Source organism: Ischnura elegans, chromosome X, assembly GCF_921293095.1.
Source record: "Ischnura elegans chromosome X, ioIscEleg1.1, whole genome shotgun sequence".
NCBI classification, from domain to species: Eukaryota; Metazoa; Arthropoda; class Insecta; order Odonata; family Coenagrionidae; genus Ischnura; species Ischnura elegans.
Window position 1 is genome coordinate 21,381,619 of NC_060259.1, and position 17,407 is coordinate 21,399,025.

The 17,407-nt window shown below is 39.8% G+C and overlaps 1 protein-coding gene across 1 annotated transcript in view; it reads right to left on the bottom strand.

Moving 5' to 3' along the window:
* Nucleotides 1-17,407, bottom strand: part of LOC124171843 (tyrosine-protein phosphatase 99A) — a 1,017,936-nt gene that overhangs the window by 91,077 nt on the left and 909,452 nt on the right. The gene's annotated exons all lie outside the window — the stretch shown is intronic.

Below are 17,407 nucleotides of genomic sequence, written 5' to 3' on the forward strand. Positions count from 1 at the left end.
GCATTTCTGAGAACAAGAAAATGTTAATACTCTCCGCTATATACGTCATATGCAGTTCCATGATTACAGTAAATGGATTGAGAGACAGGGTGGAAAGTTTTTTCATGCTGCTGTTTGAAGTGCTGTCTGATAGAAGAACACTTCAAGCGTCAATGGAAATAAAAATATAAATTTGAAGGAGATTATACTTTTAGTGAAGAACTAAAAAATACCAATCAAAAACGAAAAAACAAAGATAAATGCATTTTTTCCTTCATATTTTTTCGAACATATTATAGCAATTATGTTGAGCAATTGAATATGTGCAGTTCTCGGTTTCTCTTTTCCATGATCTATGTAGGTATAAAACTATCTTCATCAATTTTGATAATCAATCTACAAAATGTTTTACGCCTAACGTGAATCAGGGAAAGCTTAGCCCACTTAAATGTAGTAAGTGGTAGACGTATAGACACCATAAAGGCGTTATTAAAGAATAAATTTCCCTAACTCATGTTTAATTATATGGACGAATATTTATAACCTATACCACTTCTTTTTCAAATAAAGCGACCTGGGTTTTGATGTATTATCATCATCACCAGGCGTATATTCAAAGCTATAAATCTTCTTAATATTATCTTAATACGTAACAAAAGAAGTTGTGAATTTTTCACTATCGTCATATAATTGCAACTTCGGTTAAAATAATAAGCTAAGATTTTACGCCTGATGATGATATGATTACATCGAAACCTGGGTCGCTTTACAAAAGAAGAAGTGGTGTAATTAATAGATATTCGTCCTAGAAACCTTTGTAAATTGAGTTTCATACACATATGTTATAACACAATTCTCCACTTTGTTCCGGAATATCCTATTTTAGCAGCATACATTTCCACCACATCGTTCCAAAAACCAAATATAAGATACAAAGAATTAAAAAAATGCTGATATTCCGCAATATGGACACTCATTGCTACTGCTGATTTTCATAGAATTAGAAATGAAATATTAACAGCAGTACAAAGAATATTTTATAAAATTTGTCAAAGCAAATTGAAACACGGATTTACGAATACGAACTGCATTTTCATAATCCATTTCTTAGATGACAAATGAGCTAAAGAGGATTCCACAGAATTTACTCAAAGGAATTGGAATTTATTCGATGGCATCCGTCAACTTATATGCTGTGATAGGCAAGCGGCTCTAAGATGATAATTTTTGATCAGAGAAATACTCTTTATCGATTACTCAGGCAATTTGAAGGGAATAGCTACAGTTACCAGAATTCGTTACATAAATGCACTCTTCAGAATACGTTAAACAAATAAGCAATAAAAACTCTTTATCCCATCAAATTGAGCAATTAAATCCATATATGTCGTCCAAAAGTAGTCTTGCTAACATCTGTTTGAAGTATGTTGACGAAAGCGGACGAAATTGCTATCGATGACAAATAAATGCTGTAAGACGTGACTAAATTATTTGATTTAAACATTCCTGTAATAAAATCTGTCAACCAACGGCTGCATGTCAATCAGCATGAAGAAAACGCAGATTTATTCACTAGTGAAGAAAGAATCATTGAAAAAAATACGACAGAAAGGCATTGAACTTGCATGACAAAGGAAGGTTGATAGTTTCACATCCAACGATGATGAATGCATGTTCGGTTTTTGGATGAGAGTAAGGATTTGCTGCTCATAATGCTACTCAGTTGAAGTACATGGGTGACGGATGCTATCTGTGTCGTATGAAGGAAATCCTCAGCTTCAATGCATGAAGCGTTCCATGCACGATGGAAAACCTTTGCTTTAGCACGAGAATGCATCATGTCGATTTCCACTGTTGAGGAGGGAGAGAAACAGGATCGCCCTCTTCCCCACGAGATAGTGAAGAGAGGCTCAGACTGCGCTACTCTTCAGCTTCATGATTGCTGGATGTGAAGGATAGTATTGACTTAGAAAGAAATGAAAGCATAGAAATTGGTTGTGGTTGATATGAGCTGTCATAATCTGCGACATAAGTACAGTATATCCGCAGGAAATGTTCTACCTGCGTCTACCATGCCTTTATTCCCAGAGTTGGTAACTCTATAGCTTGATTATCTTTGGGCGTTGATGACGTCTCTGTCTCACATATATCACAAATTTTACAGCAAAGTTTTTAGACGTTCCGTTTTAGGAATATATTAAATAACTCTCCATCAATGATCAAATCGAATGCTGGTTTAGTTTGCTGAGGATAGAGTTAACCCTGGACTACGCCAAAGATGAATGAATTTCAGACCTTCAACACAGACTTATTTTTTTGGGTCACTTCACAATTAGGAGTACTTGTTCGAGGGTGTCGGTACACTTTGCCCAAGATTTGAACCCGGGGCCGCTAATCAAGAGCCAAGTGCGTCACTCACTGGACTACATCTCCCTGAAATTCGTGGACTCAGGTGAATTTATACTATCCCGTGTTACATAAAAAAGTAATATGAAAAAAATTGTTAAAAAATGCAGTTACTAGGTGAATTTCTAGGATGAGGCACATTCATAACGTCATTTCATGCTGTATATTTTTTATTATTCCTGGGCACAAGGGAGATGTGAAAGAATTCTCGGGATTACTTAATGTGTTCAACGTTGTAGATATTCTGCAAGAGGGAGACATTCCATTTTATCCATAATTAATATAGGCATGGATCTATAGATTAGGTTATATATGTTTTACAAGTTGGTATTTCCCCGTGGTGATTACATCCCGTTTAGAGCCTTCCTAGCACACCGTAAATAACAAGTATCAAATAACAAACACAAAGCACAATAACAAATTTCTGCAAGAATTACGTGTGCCCGACTTCTCATCATTGAGGAAGACATGAATTAATCTTAAATTGAGAGATGCACAATAGACTTATCTTAAGATTTGAACGCGGAACAATTCCATTAACGACCAATAGGGTAGTTTCCTTCATCAAAGAAAACGATAGGCATTGATTGCGATTCGTTGCCCACCATTAGTGTATTCATAATACACAAATTATTTGGTTTTTGAAATACCGGTTTAGACGAATGGCAAGGGTCAAATTTTATCCTCATTTGAAAAAGGCCAGATTGGCGCCCATGCGATTCCGCTCCGCGTGACGTCACAGGGACCTAGTTTCTACACGAGAGAATAGGAGTTATACATCGTCTGAGGTTACCAATGCATGCATGAGGCACAGAGCTCAGGGAAACATGTCTTAATAATCACCTATTAAAACTGGCTAAGGTCGGAAAGTTTTCTTCGCTTGATAAGGTATTAATAAACCTTTTTTAAGCCATGCGCTACCAGACAGGAAGGTACTCAGCTATCCGCTAGCATCCTGCGTCCTATCAGCGCTCAGAGCCTCGATCAAGGTCACTTCACAAGGAGAGAGGGGGAACCAGAAATGCGGCGCACGGACTTTCCTACTTACGCGTCGCGTTTTTGCGCGCTTGAAATTTTTCACTTTTCATTTAATCGCGAAAAATAGATATCGTCATTTAAAAATCTAAAAGCGCGAAATACGTACTCCAGGAGTAATAATCTTTCGATTTAGGCAATAAAAAATAATAGGAAACCACCCTATTACCAACCCATTGGGCTTCCATGCTCAAATTTTTCTTTTAATGTTCAACTATTTATTCAATCCCAAATAAAATTACGATGAATTTCTGGCATATATCAAGAAAGATGTCTGAGAAGTCAAAGTTCTTGGTGCACTCCATATTGAATGGTAAATATTTATCAGGCGTATCCAATACGGATTTGGAGGCTGCCTCTTCTGGTACATATTTGATAAAAAATACAAAGTTTCCCAAAAATTTTATTCAAAACATGCAATTAACAGGGGGATCTCCAAGATCAGAGGACCTTTAAAAATCATTTTAGGTGTAAGCAGTAAGGTGGTGCTTCCCTTATTAGAAGCTCACCTTACAAGATAAAACTATAACAATCTCAAGAGAAGATCTATCGTAATGTGGGAACGCAGGAGAGGCGAAGTAACTGTTTGAAAAGAAAACAGAACTAGAAATATTCAGTGACTGTGATGTCCCATACCAAGATTCAAGTGAAAGCGAGGATAATAAAAATTATGCGGAGTACCCCATTTGTCTAAAACATTGAGCAGGGAACAAAAAATCATTTGCCACTCTTGCTCGGAAGGGTAAGAAATAATATTACAGTTGCCAAAAAATATTTTTTTATCATATACGAACGTTTGTTACCTGTATCTAATATAAATAAATATTGTAACACGTTCTTGTTAAAATTGCCTTGTTTTGAGCTGTTTATACCTCTTCTATAAAGGGTATTAGCAGGGTACGAAATTAGGACCACTTCTTCAATTTTGGTAAATGTAGATCCTTTTTGAGCTTCTTTTCTTTAAAATTAAAAAATCTTTTTTTATATATTTTAAGCTAAATATCATATTTAGGATTAGTAGGTGATGTAAATTAGTTTTTTAGTATTGATTTAAAGATATGGTATTTAGAGGCCAAAAACATAGTAGGGGACGAAACTTGGTGCCTTTACATCACACTAAACTGGGTTTTATAAAAATCTGGAAATCGGATCGTTCCATGAGAAGCCAGCACTCTACCTACTACGACAACACTCCCATAATAATGAATACGGTAGAATTAGTACGGTTCAAAATTTTGACTACCTTTTGGCATGTTAAGAAGAACAGCCGAGAATTCATGAGATTACTCATCATATTAAATTGTAGAGATTTTCCACGAGGAGTGTACTTGCCCGGTTGGTCATCGTTAACGACGGCATCTTTTCCTTTGAAGAAGTGTCCCCTGAAGTTCCCTCTAGAAGGGGATAAGGCGAGGAATGAACTGCCCCTGACGGTAAATATTGAAATTACTTCAACTATGCTCTGCAGACATGACGCGTCCCTAGCTATGGCTCGCATAACTCGCTTTATTTACCATTTGAAAAGTGGGGAAGACTAGGAGAGTCACGGTGGCTTGATGCATGCGCAAGGCCTTTAATTGAAGTAACGAGAGGCTCGCCAATGACAGGCCATTCGCGTCGCAGTTCGCGCTCGAATTTGCGTATCCAACTCAAATTGACATAAATCCTCATTAATGGGACACATGGGCCCGCATTCATTAGAATGTAAATGATCCATGCCTTCCAACTCCTGTGCGTCGAAAATATTTTTTTCTTTTTTCAGCCAAATCTAGCCTCTGCAAAAATATCTCACAAAAGTTTTAAACTCTTTTTCGGTTTATATCAGTTGCAAATTTCAGGTGATCATTTTTGTGTGTTTTCCTCCGTTAGAAAGTACGATTAAAATTGTGAAATGTTCTCGGGGTGACCACCGGATAAAAATTTTGAAGGCCGGTGTTTCGACGAGTGACTCTATTTTTGTCATTAGGGACTGAAATGATTTCATTTTCAACAGATTAGCGGTAAAAAATGAGTTTCAACCATCTTCGTCCAGCGAGCATTAAAAACACGGCATGGACCAAATTCGGCAAACAGTCTTGTTGTTGATGATAGAGTCGCCCGTAGAAGCGTTGGCTTTCAACATCCTTAAGGCTGGTTCATAGCTTAAGTTATCGATTAACTTATAAAAGCACTTAAGGAAAACTTAGCTATACATCTTTAGAGCTTTAACAGACAGGGCGCAATCTGTTATTCTTCTTAATAAATAACCATAAACTTGCGCATACACTTCATTAAAATTGATTATTTGTTTTTTTTAGGCGTACCTGGTGTCATTTGTGTAGTTTACCTCTCCATTCCATATTATTTTGCATACCATGACGCTTTCTTCCATGATTCTCAGTTTGAAATAACAAAGCAGCGGTAGTAAGCGCATTAAACACTAAACAAATGAATAAGATACCTCGCGTTGCTAAAACATCACGTAATTTTCCGGTTAATTAAAAATCAACCAAACCTCACGCTAATCTTCGCAATAATTTAGATAGATTTCACGGTAAATTTTCTTTGTACGCCGCCGTTGACGCATGGGTGCAAGAATATCACGCAAATCTTATGTTTCCTACCGATAACGTATTGATATTTATTTCAATCAAGCCACCACTACCCGGTTCCGAACACAAGAAGATTTTTACAAAAATTATTTGTCATGAAAGCTTGAAATAATTTAAGGTAGATTTATTTAATCAAAACTGGTAAAGGGAACTGAAAGCCGGGGTAATATTTCCTTTTCCTGAATTAACGTTCTGTGCTTACTCTATCACTTTCTTCGCCTTCATCCATGTAGTTCACGATCTAAAATATCATCGTGATCCGACCATCAAACGGATAGGGGCAGCGGTACACGCAAAAATGTCTCTTTTCTTGGGATTTGCCAATCGATCCCCGATTGAATGTAGTGGCCAGAAATAAAGTGATACGACGTCGCATCACGGTAGAACGTGGATGAGAAATATGTGCAAATCATGGTTCCCGTAAAATGGATGGACATCGCCCGGGGCGATAACCCAACCGTTGCATAAATTCCAGCGTCGTAAATCCGTTTGCGGGACCATGGCAATGTGTCGTTGAATGGAGGAGGCAGCATTCGGATTGGAAATGAAGAAGAAACAATATAGCTGGACTGGGAAAGGGCTTTAAAAGGGAAATGAGCTAAGCGGCTCGTGATATCCGTCGTGGTGACCGGAATGGTGGATGAAAATCCGCCGAAGGGGCTTTGGCGAGTGTCAGTAGGATTGGTCGCATGCAATCGCAATTCACTCAAAGAACTCGGTACATGGAGGAGAAAGATGAGCTAATACAAAAAACTCATTCAACCATTCTCTCGTAGCTTCAAAAATAAATAAACACGAAAGTCGCCCACTATTCATGAGGAGGTGACATCTGTAGAATTACATCTACATCTACGTGCTACCCCGCAAGCCGCCTCAATAGCCATGTGGCGGGAGGTATCAGGTCACCAGCCGTTTACACTCAAAAGGAAATGCTTAAACTAGATTACCTCTAGGATTTATTTAAGTCTTTCATTGTGCGGGGGAAAACGAAATCCCATACCTATCCAACCTGTAAATATCTCTTTTAATTTATCGTTTCTGTCAGACTTAGAAATAATGTATTGGGGTTCTAATATGATTTAATTGCATCGGGACTAGCCACGGTAATAACTTTTACGGAGCCACCCGCAATGCACAAATTGTGTCATTGGAAAAATCATTCGCCTTGAGCGGGATTCGAACCTGGGTCCCTCGATTTCCGGCCGAGTGCTTTAGCCAGTTGAGCTACCGAGGCTATTGAGAATTTGTGGGCTATACCGGACAAACTGGAAGTGGAACCGCATGACTTGGACTGCTGAGCATATTATGCGACTAGCAGTCCAACTCGTGCGCACGACGCCACAGCCGGAGAGCAAGGCCCGAACTTTGAACACATAGAGGTGTTCGCTTTACACTTGTTTTAAGTACGCCGGGACTAATTCTAATATAATGTTCTCTGTATCACTCTTGAATTTATTCTTTCTCAGTTGCTCAAGCAATCTAAGCCTAGCGCATGGCCTACGAGTCTCTAGCGTTTCCAACCTAATTCGTTTTACATCAGGGTAACTCTTTCTGTACGCCCGTAGCATTTTTTGAAGAATCACGCGGCTTCCCTTAGTATTTTATTAAGTTTCAGAATTTAGTCTTTCTCCACCGGATCCCATATGCTCGCTGCATAAACAAGGTGTGGCCAGACGAGTGAAAAATATCACCTCTCTTTTACTTTCTCGTCCGAAAATATTACCACAATACGCTTGACTATTTCCTATTCATTGACTCGATCAGTGGTAACCAATCATTGAAGGAGGGAATCGGCCACAAGTGCGTAAACAACAGTGAACCACACGAGGTCCATGCAAGGACTTTGTGAGCTGTGAGAGTCGGTGATGCGATCGGTTGGAACTTGTGACGTAATCCACTCATGCGAAAGGTTGTCGATTTCTCACCGCGATCATCTCGAGAAATAGGCAATGGATCGAAAAACGAAAAAAACGGGTATATTTAGTTTGAAACTCTACCTTCATTGACTCTACTGAAAATGGTGTATAACCAAATTGGAAGCGGTACTGCTGTACATGGGCTCTCAAAGCTATTCCGATAACTTCTACGCAAAATTACAATACACTTAATTTAATTAAATATAACGCTCACAAGACAGGAGAAGTATCAAGAATTTAATCCAATGTATTCATTATTACATCATTTCATAAAAACTTCCACACCTCATGGTAACATAGAAGTTTGGGTTTCAGTGTTGGCATATTCTTTTGATTACTTGGCGCACACCTTAACCGCTCTGGCGTATATTTACCATTCTGAAGATCGCTTCCTCCAAATGCCTGCCTAACTCCTGCGGCGAGAAAATTCGCAACGCGTGCGAGCAGACCGATTGAAAGTGGACTGACTTTTCCACTGAGGTGCGGCCCAATAATGGCGGCATTATGCTCGATCCTTCCCTGCACTTCGCGACGCACATATCCATCTCAGCCGGAATCAGTGGCGGTGCCATCCATCCGGGGCGGTGCTCTGCCTTTTTCGAAGCGCACACCCTAGAAGTCGAAGAATGGGCGATTTGGAGGTGGAGGGGGAAAGAGGCGCGGGCGTGCCGCCCCCTCCGCACCCTCGCCGCTCGCGGGCCGGCCTCCGATGAAAGTGGTGCTCTCGACTGCGGCGACACACACCGAGCACGCGTGGGATTTGCGCGGCTGGTTCTGCTCCAGATAAGTTACAATGGAATAATGGATACATTTGTGCCTCCCCACCACCCCCTCGTCGCCTGCGCACTTGCGCCCGTCGTGCAGGTAATGACACCGATAAGAGCACCACTGCTACTTCTCACTTGACCTGCTTTCGATGAATGTTTTTTACCAGCCCCCCGCCCTCAAATCCTTCCCCCCCCCCTCCGCGTCGCGACCCCCATCCCACCCCTTCCCCCAACGCCTCACCCATCCCGCCCTCATCCAGCTTCGCACACGAGCGAGCCATAAAAAAGCGTCGAGATCGTCAAGATTGAATGGGGTTCGATAGAGTGCAGCTTCTAATTCATCTGGTGTTTTCTTGCAGCCACCGCGAAATTAATCCGAGTACATCCACGCCGTGCCCTGAAAACCATAATACCAGGGTGTCGACGGGTGTGAGGTGAGGACCTTAAATTATTTGATTCTGGGAAATAATGAAGTGCTCGTGAATGGGGGGAAAGATGGTAGCAAGGTCAAGCCCAGCCTTGCCTTTTGTTTCGATGATGTGCGGGAAGGTTGGAAACCATTGAGGCTCGATACCGAGCGCACAATATGTGAAGCCATTGCCTCAACTAATCCAGTCACCTCAAATAACAGGTCATGATTACATTTACGAAGCAGCAGATGAAATTAGTTTTTTTATTTTAAACTAACTTTCAGGGTTCATACATTCCAAATATAACTCAAAGGTGCTCATGGAACGATAGCAGGGATAACAAAGTCATAAAAAGAATTGGTCGTTACGAAACTAGCGGAATTGAGAAATTTACGGTCATTGCTTGCAGCAGACAAGTTCGACAGTCACAGACCTCCAATATTTGGGTAATTTAAGCCCATGAAGGATTTAAACTGGTTACCTCTTGGCTAGCAAGTGAGGACGCTACTTCGCTTCCACCAAGTAATGGGATGATAAAATGACAGTAGAGGAATGAAGCACCTGATTTTATGAATCCAGCCAAATGCAGTGCAACTATCGTTTAACTTCTCCCAAACTATTCATTCAAAGCACATATTACTTTGGTAACTTTTCTCACAAAATATTTTAACAATCAACGACCATGGGGTCTGCTCTAAGTTCCTTTAAAAATTAAGACGTTTCTTCGGCTTTTGACCAACATATACCAAATTTCCATTAAATATGCCTGATTCGCTCATTATGCCCTGAAATGCCGATTGTACAATGTATGCTGAGGTTCTTCGGAATTTATTATTATTTCTTATAGTTTTCTGACTGTAAAAGGAAGCTAATTTTTTATTTCTGTAAAGTCTTCAAAACGTTAAGTATGCTAGCAACTCAGCAAGACTCATCTTTTGTCAGGCATCAAGTAGTTTCCTGATGTCCTATTATGAGACCACTAGTATTTGAATCGACACTCTTATTTCTACTCAAAATTAAATGGTATTTATACATTATACAACGTCAATTTAATTATTTAGTTTCTTAAGTTAAATAGATAAGCGATGTAAAGCTGAAAATTACTTTAATAATTACACCAATTATTATCAAATGCACATTTAATAATAAAATTATTTTTACAGTCTCAAAGTATGCGATATTTCATTCCCGTCTACACAAATCCCATAGAATGAAAATGCATTTTAAGCGATGAAAGAAATTTTAAAGATGAATACGACCATCGAAAATTTTGATCATTTGTGGGTGCACAGGAACGCACATTATCTCGAGTTCAACGTGATGAAAATAAGAAGCGTCGGAGGTGAGATGGGAGTTGTGGGGACCACAAAACTTTGCGGTTAGGGCACGCATGCGAAACCTCGATAAACGCAGAAACGAGGCAGAACATCCCTCAATGGAGGGAAATTTATCGTTTATTGGCGCCGCGATTGGCGACGGGTGGAGTGTCGCGCTGTGGACGTCGCGAAGAGAGCTCTCGCTGTCAGCGGTGGCTTGTGTGTGGGCGGAGCGCCATTGTGGCCAGATATGACACGCTTAATGCACGTCGCGGATGTGCAAATACGCTGCGGGAGGTGAAAAAATGAGAGTGGAGACTGGAAGTGAGGCTGCAATGGGGAAATATCACGAGGAATATACACCATAGACCGTGTACGGCCACAGATACCCCATTTCTACAAGCTAAGTATTTACGCAATTGGTCTCAACATCAACCTAGACTTCGCACTGTTTACATTTACATCTGAAAATTCCGTTAATGACATGGTTGGCAGGTAATTGTTAGTGGTTGTTCATAAACATCTCGAGTGAAAGGACATTAATGTATGTGATGTCAAGAAGGCATAAGACCTGTGTAGACATGTGGTTCTACCGTCGAAATTGAATGGCGGTGGTTCCACGGGTTACTTTTGCGGCAAGCGGAGCACGTCAGCGTCCACGTCGATATTCTACACCGCCTATCAATGTCATTTTAGATTAGAAATTAAGTTACAAAATTAAATAGTTCAGTTGTAGGATTGAAAATCGAGTATGCATACTAGTACTGAGTATATTCTGGGAAATTCTCGATTTTACTTTCAGCAGACTCGGCGTCATCGCTGCGGCGTGGACCACATTTACTCGGAGTCAGCTTACGTTTCTAGGCATGCGACCCCGACCGAGCTTCCCATGACTCTCTATGAACATGTGGGGATATTGAGACTAATATTTTGCCTTAATAGCGCGTTTACTGTTTACATGATCTAAGGTATACTTATATCAGGAGTTGGGCCGAGTTGCCGGGCAGGGTGCGCAGAGCTGCATGGCAAGACTGCGCCGAGTTACACCGGAGGCTGCGCCGACGCGGCGGAGAATCAAACCATGCACTCAATGGGAAAAGAGCGCGTGGAGACATAAATAAGGGCCAGGCGAGGAAAGGCGATTGGGTACCCGGTGCCTCCATCAAATATTCCGACCGTGTTCGGGAAACGGCGCGGGGAATCGATCATTGCAAAGTTCTCGGCCCCACCCCCAGGCCACACACACAATGTCCGCCGTCCCGTGAAAATTTCAACCGCCCGCCGTGTCTTTCCCTCAGAAACCATCACGCGCCGCCCGCAACACCAGCAGCCCAGCCACTCCCACCAGTGGAACCCTAACACCCGCAGCCTATCGTGGCCGAGACAAGGCGCGACCCCCGGTGACCCGCTTGCCACGGGGGCGGGAAACATGACTGGGGGGCCTCCCCGCCACCCTCTGCCCCCCAACCGAGGGAACTGCTCTTTTCTTCGGATGTGCACTGCCCACTCAGGGAAGTGACAGACAGTTGAGGTCATTGGAGCCACACACAGGTGGGATTGACGCGGTTCCCTGAGTTGCTGGCTCTCCACCCCATGCATGCTGCGAGGGTTTTTATGTCCAATGGATGAAATTGTAAATAAAAGATCACGAGCCATGTCTCTTAAAATATCCTCCCGAGTAGGGCAGACTGGGTACGGTTGTGACAATTTTCATTTAATCGCCCTTTGTTCTGTTAGTAGGCTACTAAGCTCAACAAAGAGAGTTTCTTAATGTAATGTATACATAAATACACATTTTAATATTAATTTTGTATCCTAGAACACAATTGTTAGCTCATAGGAGCAAGTTATGAAAAACTTTTAAGTGTCTCAACCGACCACACCCCAAGGGTGGTTGTGACAGGTTTCCAAAATACTCCAAAATGGTCTGAAATAATTTTAATTGCAAAGAAATGGTTGACATAATACAGCATAATATTCTTTCTGAGCACATTGAAACTTAATAACAAAAGAAAATCTGGGAACACTTCAATCATTTACAACTAATAAGGCAGTATAGCATCTAGAATTATTATGCCAGTCTTCACGTATACTCTATAATTAATACACCAGTCTGCATCAACGATTAGTTGAGAAGTTGAGTGAGCATTTCTAGTTATACTTTTGAAGCATACTATCGAAATATAAAGTCCATATGGAGATAGTCCAAAATAAATGTCCGCGCTGCGTGTTAACTATTTTGATAGCTTCTGCTGTTGTTCTGCCGAAAGGTGAAAACACTTTGTTTTACATGCACATACCCCATGCTGACAATGCTTTCATTTTCGCCTTTACCATGGCTATCGCGTTTTCGAATATATCTTAGCAAAGACATGCGATTTACTCTGCGCATTACCTCAGCTCTCTGTAAAGAAGCCTCTCGTTTCACTTCTTTGTAACCGTATTCATAGTGCAATATGCCACACTATTCTATTTTAGTCTTTCTCACGCCTATTATGGGGATCTAAAACAACAAAAAACAACTTTTACTTGTGTCACAACCGTACCCAGGAAGAATGTTACAACCGTACCCATAACACTCTTTCGCAAAAAAAAAGAAACGGCATATCAATACGAAATAACTGCCTAACAAAGTAATCGCAGTATGGAACCTGGAATGTCTATCTTATATCGAGGAAAAATACTCAAATTTCTATCTGTATTCATGTTTCAAAAATCATCAAAAGAAATCGAACAAAAGTATTCACCTTTGACTGTTGAAAACCAATATGAGCCCCGAATAGCGTTTACGGTGCGCGTAATGGCTGACATAATACTGTGACATTCAGATAAGCAAGCTTCTCCACTATGCCCTTGCATAGTCCGCTTTTCCCAATACTTTTTCTAATAGGACGACTGTCACTACCGTACCCTGGCACAAGCGACCCTAGTCTACCCTACCAATGCTGACTTCTAGATTTGCCATTTTTCCTTTTATTGCATTCATTCAACTCTTATTCTATTTTCTACTCTATTTCTTACGTCATTTAATTTGCACGGTAAATTATTATACAGCTGTGTTCATCCTTTTGAAGCAAAAGGAACAAGCTAATTAGGTCATATCAGTGAAAATCTGAAATAGTCATGGCAGAAAATTAGTAGGTCGAAAGAATCTTTGCGGCCGAGTTAACGTACTGCTACAATAAAATCGAAGGCTCAGAGATGAAAAGTATTAACTTAATATGTCTACTGCTTAGTTGTAGTGGGACGGCTTAGAAGGATAATACCCTCTGGAAACGGAAACTTTTCAGCTACAAGTTTCTAGTACAGTGGAGGAAAACTAAAATACCCCGGGAAATGGCCACTTACAAAAATGGCACAACCTTCATGGATGGAAAAAAAATTATCAGCTTTCATTCCCTTCTTCTCCGTTAGTTCTACATCCATGGCGTGAAAATTGTAAAATAACAGTTCCTTTACTTAATTAAGATGACTAATTTGTTCAGTTACCACTGCCGGTGAGTCAATAATATGTTCTGCGAGGTTAGCCCAATGTCATTAGACCATACATTGAGAAACAATCGAAAAAAGCCAGCCATCAGTCAAAAAGAGCATTTTTTTACGAGGCAGCAGAAACTCTAAATGGAAGTTCTGAAATGACTCAGGTCAAATTTGCGTAAGTTATTGTTCTTATTTTACCTAACTTAACAATGTTCAATATCCCAGTGAAAATCACACAAGATTTTCTCAAACATATGTATGTGTATGTACTAATGCTCCAAAGGAAAATCTTAGAGCAAATAAAATATCTATCTATCTAATGTACTACATTCATGAGGCAAAAGTTCTCCAAAAAGGTCCAATCTCGATTCTCACCATAGCTTCAAAATAAAACCATTGTAGGTACAGAAAAGGCACGGAAAATAAAATCGAAGATAATGATAAAGGAAAATTTGTGTCATTGATTATATAGACATGTAGTCCATGAGGGCATTATTTTACCAATTTACACACGTCATTCACCATTGCACGCGTCAACTCCTTTCCGTGGCCCATATATTTTGTCGCATGCTGGGAGTAAAGAAGATATTTCACTCATCGGAAAACGTATTTACAGAATTTCACTGTTATTGTCGGTATTTGGATGAATTTCACAACTGAAGAATAACATACATACTTAGCAACTCACCAAATTTTTTCATTTAGCCCAACTGGTTGCAAACTTCAGTGTAATTCTCAAGGGAAATCCATAGGAATGACATTAAATCTTATTATTATGGGAGTTTAAGGTGACAATACTGAAGAGGTTTTTAGTAATATTTTCACGCATTTCATTTTGCAATTTGTATTAAAATTTCAATGGACATGTATAGTATTATCTTACGGGCGAGAAGAGATAGTAAACCAGTTATTAATGTCGCAGGTAGGATGTTACTCTGCCATAACAGCTTCCGAGTTTGAAGGGTGTTTAACGATTGCCTACTGGCCAAAGGGTCTCGGACGGGTGCTATGATGCTATGGGTTACGAAATTTCCGCTCGACCCCGAATGTGGCTGAAATTCGCACACCTATGGTTTAGGCCTGTGCAAGCTCTTCTCTTTTCCACACGAATGCATCTTTTGGTATAGGAATTTCATGAGTGTGAAAGGGAAACAGCTCTCTGAATTCACCACCATATTTTAACATTTATTAAAAAACTACAAATGTTATTTATCAACAATTACTTGGAAAATGATAACTACTTTAACCCATTACCGGCCGAGTAAAGAAATACTTGAAAATATATAACTTTTTCTTTTCAATTGACCTAATAACATGCTAAATAAGGTAAATTGAAAATATGGGCCTTCAAAAAAATTTGCTTATGGTAAAAAAAAAATGTTGCGTTTTCGCAACGTTGCACAGTGGGCTAGAATCGAAAAAAGCTGGCCAAAACCTCAAAATCGATTTTTTTGAGCTAGGAAGTTGAAACTTCGCATACACATTTTCAAATAAATTGTGCATAACTACCCAGATTATTTTGGTCCTGTGTTTTCACTTTAACAATATATGTGAGGTCAAAGTTGAGCAAATTTAGCGAAAAACGACCACCCTCGATTTTTTCTGAAAATTGCCGACTTTATCCTCGTGCAGTGGTTTTATAAATAGTTTTATCGACAAAACTGTTATACCATCTTAATTGAAACTTCTTATTCTTTCATTTGAAATGTTTTTAAAGATTTTGTTTCATCAATAACCATAGATACATAAGAAAATGGCGGAGCCTGTTTTCAACCCATTTTTTTACATAAACGTAGAAAAATAGTAGACATTGTCACCGGTTTACACTAAGTAACTTATATCATATCGTTTTTTGAAGCTTCTACATTGTGAATCTAAAGTCAAACCTTGCACCAATTTGCAACCCCGAATTTTAAATCGTTTTTTCGAACGCACGGACGACTCCGGTTCTGGCCGGCGGCGGCGGAGAGTACGGCGACGCGGCAAGCGGGTGGATGCAATATGGTCTCATTCACTTTTATGTGTGGATAACAGATATATTAGTGACAGAAAATAATCACCAGAAAGTAAAATTTATAAATATTGCTACGAATGACTCTCATTATGCAATCGCTGGGCACTGCAAGAGGTGCACTGAAAGGTTTCTTTCTTTGAGTGCATTCCATGGAGAATGGACTTAAATCGCGTGCTTAAACTGGGGAAACGGACTCTTTTATTAACTAACAAGCTCTTTTTCTAGGCAAGAGCCCTCGATGATCCATGGCTTCCACTTCCTAACCTGTCATACATATTTAAAGGCCTTCGGACAACGGTCGTTTTATAGTATTGTTGTAGTGCCGAGTCCTTCGAACTTGTTTTTGGTTTGAACTCCTTTTAGCTTCAAAAGCTTCGGAAGGCATATTACTCACATCGAATAATGCATTCTTTCTAAGAATAACAGTTCATTTTAATCTATGTCTTATGCTCAATATAAAGTATTGATTTAAATCTCTTACCTATATATCAACGTCATTATTCTTAATGAACTGCGCTGCTGACAAAATGGTTATTTTTCAGGAATATTTTACCATACAAACATAACATAAACAAAAGCAACACAATTTACGCTTTTCCCAACTAACATTCTGCAATTAGCACTGTCAGCAATAAAAGGTTACTGTTTTTCATTCACTATCTGACTAGTTTTTATCACTTTCACTGTCTGAGCTAAAGCATTGTTTTCCTTTTTCAAAAACAGATCCATTACATTGTTCGGTAAGCTGTGTGTTTCCTCCAGTTTAATTTGCATAATTTTTGTCATTATCAGTTATGACATTAGGAGTTGTCTTCGAAATAAATCCCTATTTTTGGCCACTCGTGCCATTTTTCTAGTCAACCGTTCACGGAACTTTCTCACGTCCTTATATCGTGCCTATATTGCTTCCCCTGTCAGTTGTCGCAATTAAGAATGGACTCTGTTGCAATGTCAGCTCCTTGAATGAAGACCTTATGCACGGTTGGTGGTATACCATAATTGTATTAAAAGCGTCTGTGAGAGAGAGAGAGAGAGAGAAAATTAAATTATTTGGAGAGGAAATCTAGAATAATTGTGATGACTTTTGAATACTCGTGCCTGTTTCATGCTTCGCCTAACGAACAGCATTTCTTACCTAAACAAGAAGGCACAAAGGTGCTCACGAGCAATAATTCATGAGACATAGGCCCTCGTTCCCACGTGCAATTATATTTCGCATGTCCTCACTGCTATCAAAGCCGTGTTTGCAAATTAAAGTGCACTTTATATGCGACGCGAAACTAGGATCTGTGGAAATGCACGTTAAGATTCGAGTCGCAGTAAGAGAACAGAACCATTTTTGGAAACTTCTTATATATCCTCTGCTACAATAATTTCACTCGGGTAAATGAAATCATATGCTCGCGTCACTCTCTCATCGCTGGGGTTAATATTATATCCCTGGCATTTCAGATTTTCGAAGATTCTTGCACCGAAATTTTGTGAGCTGTATG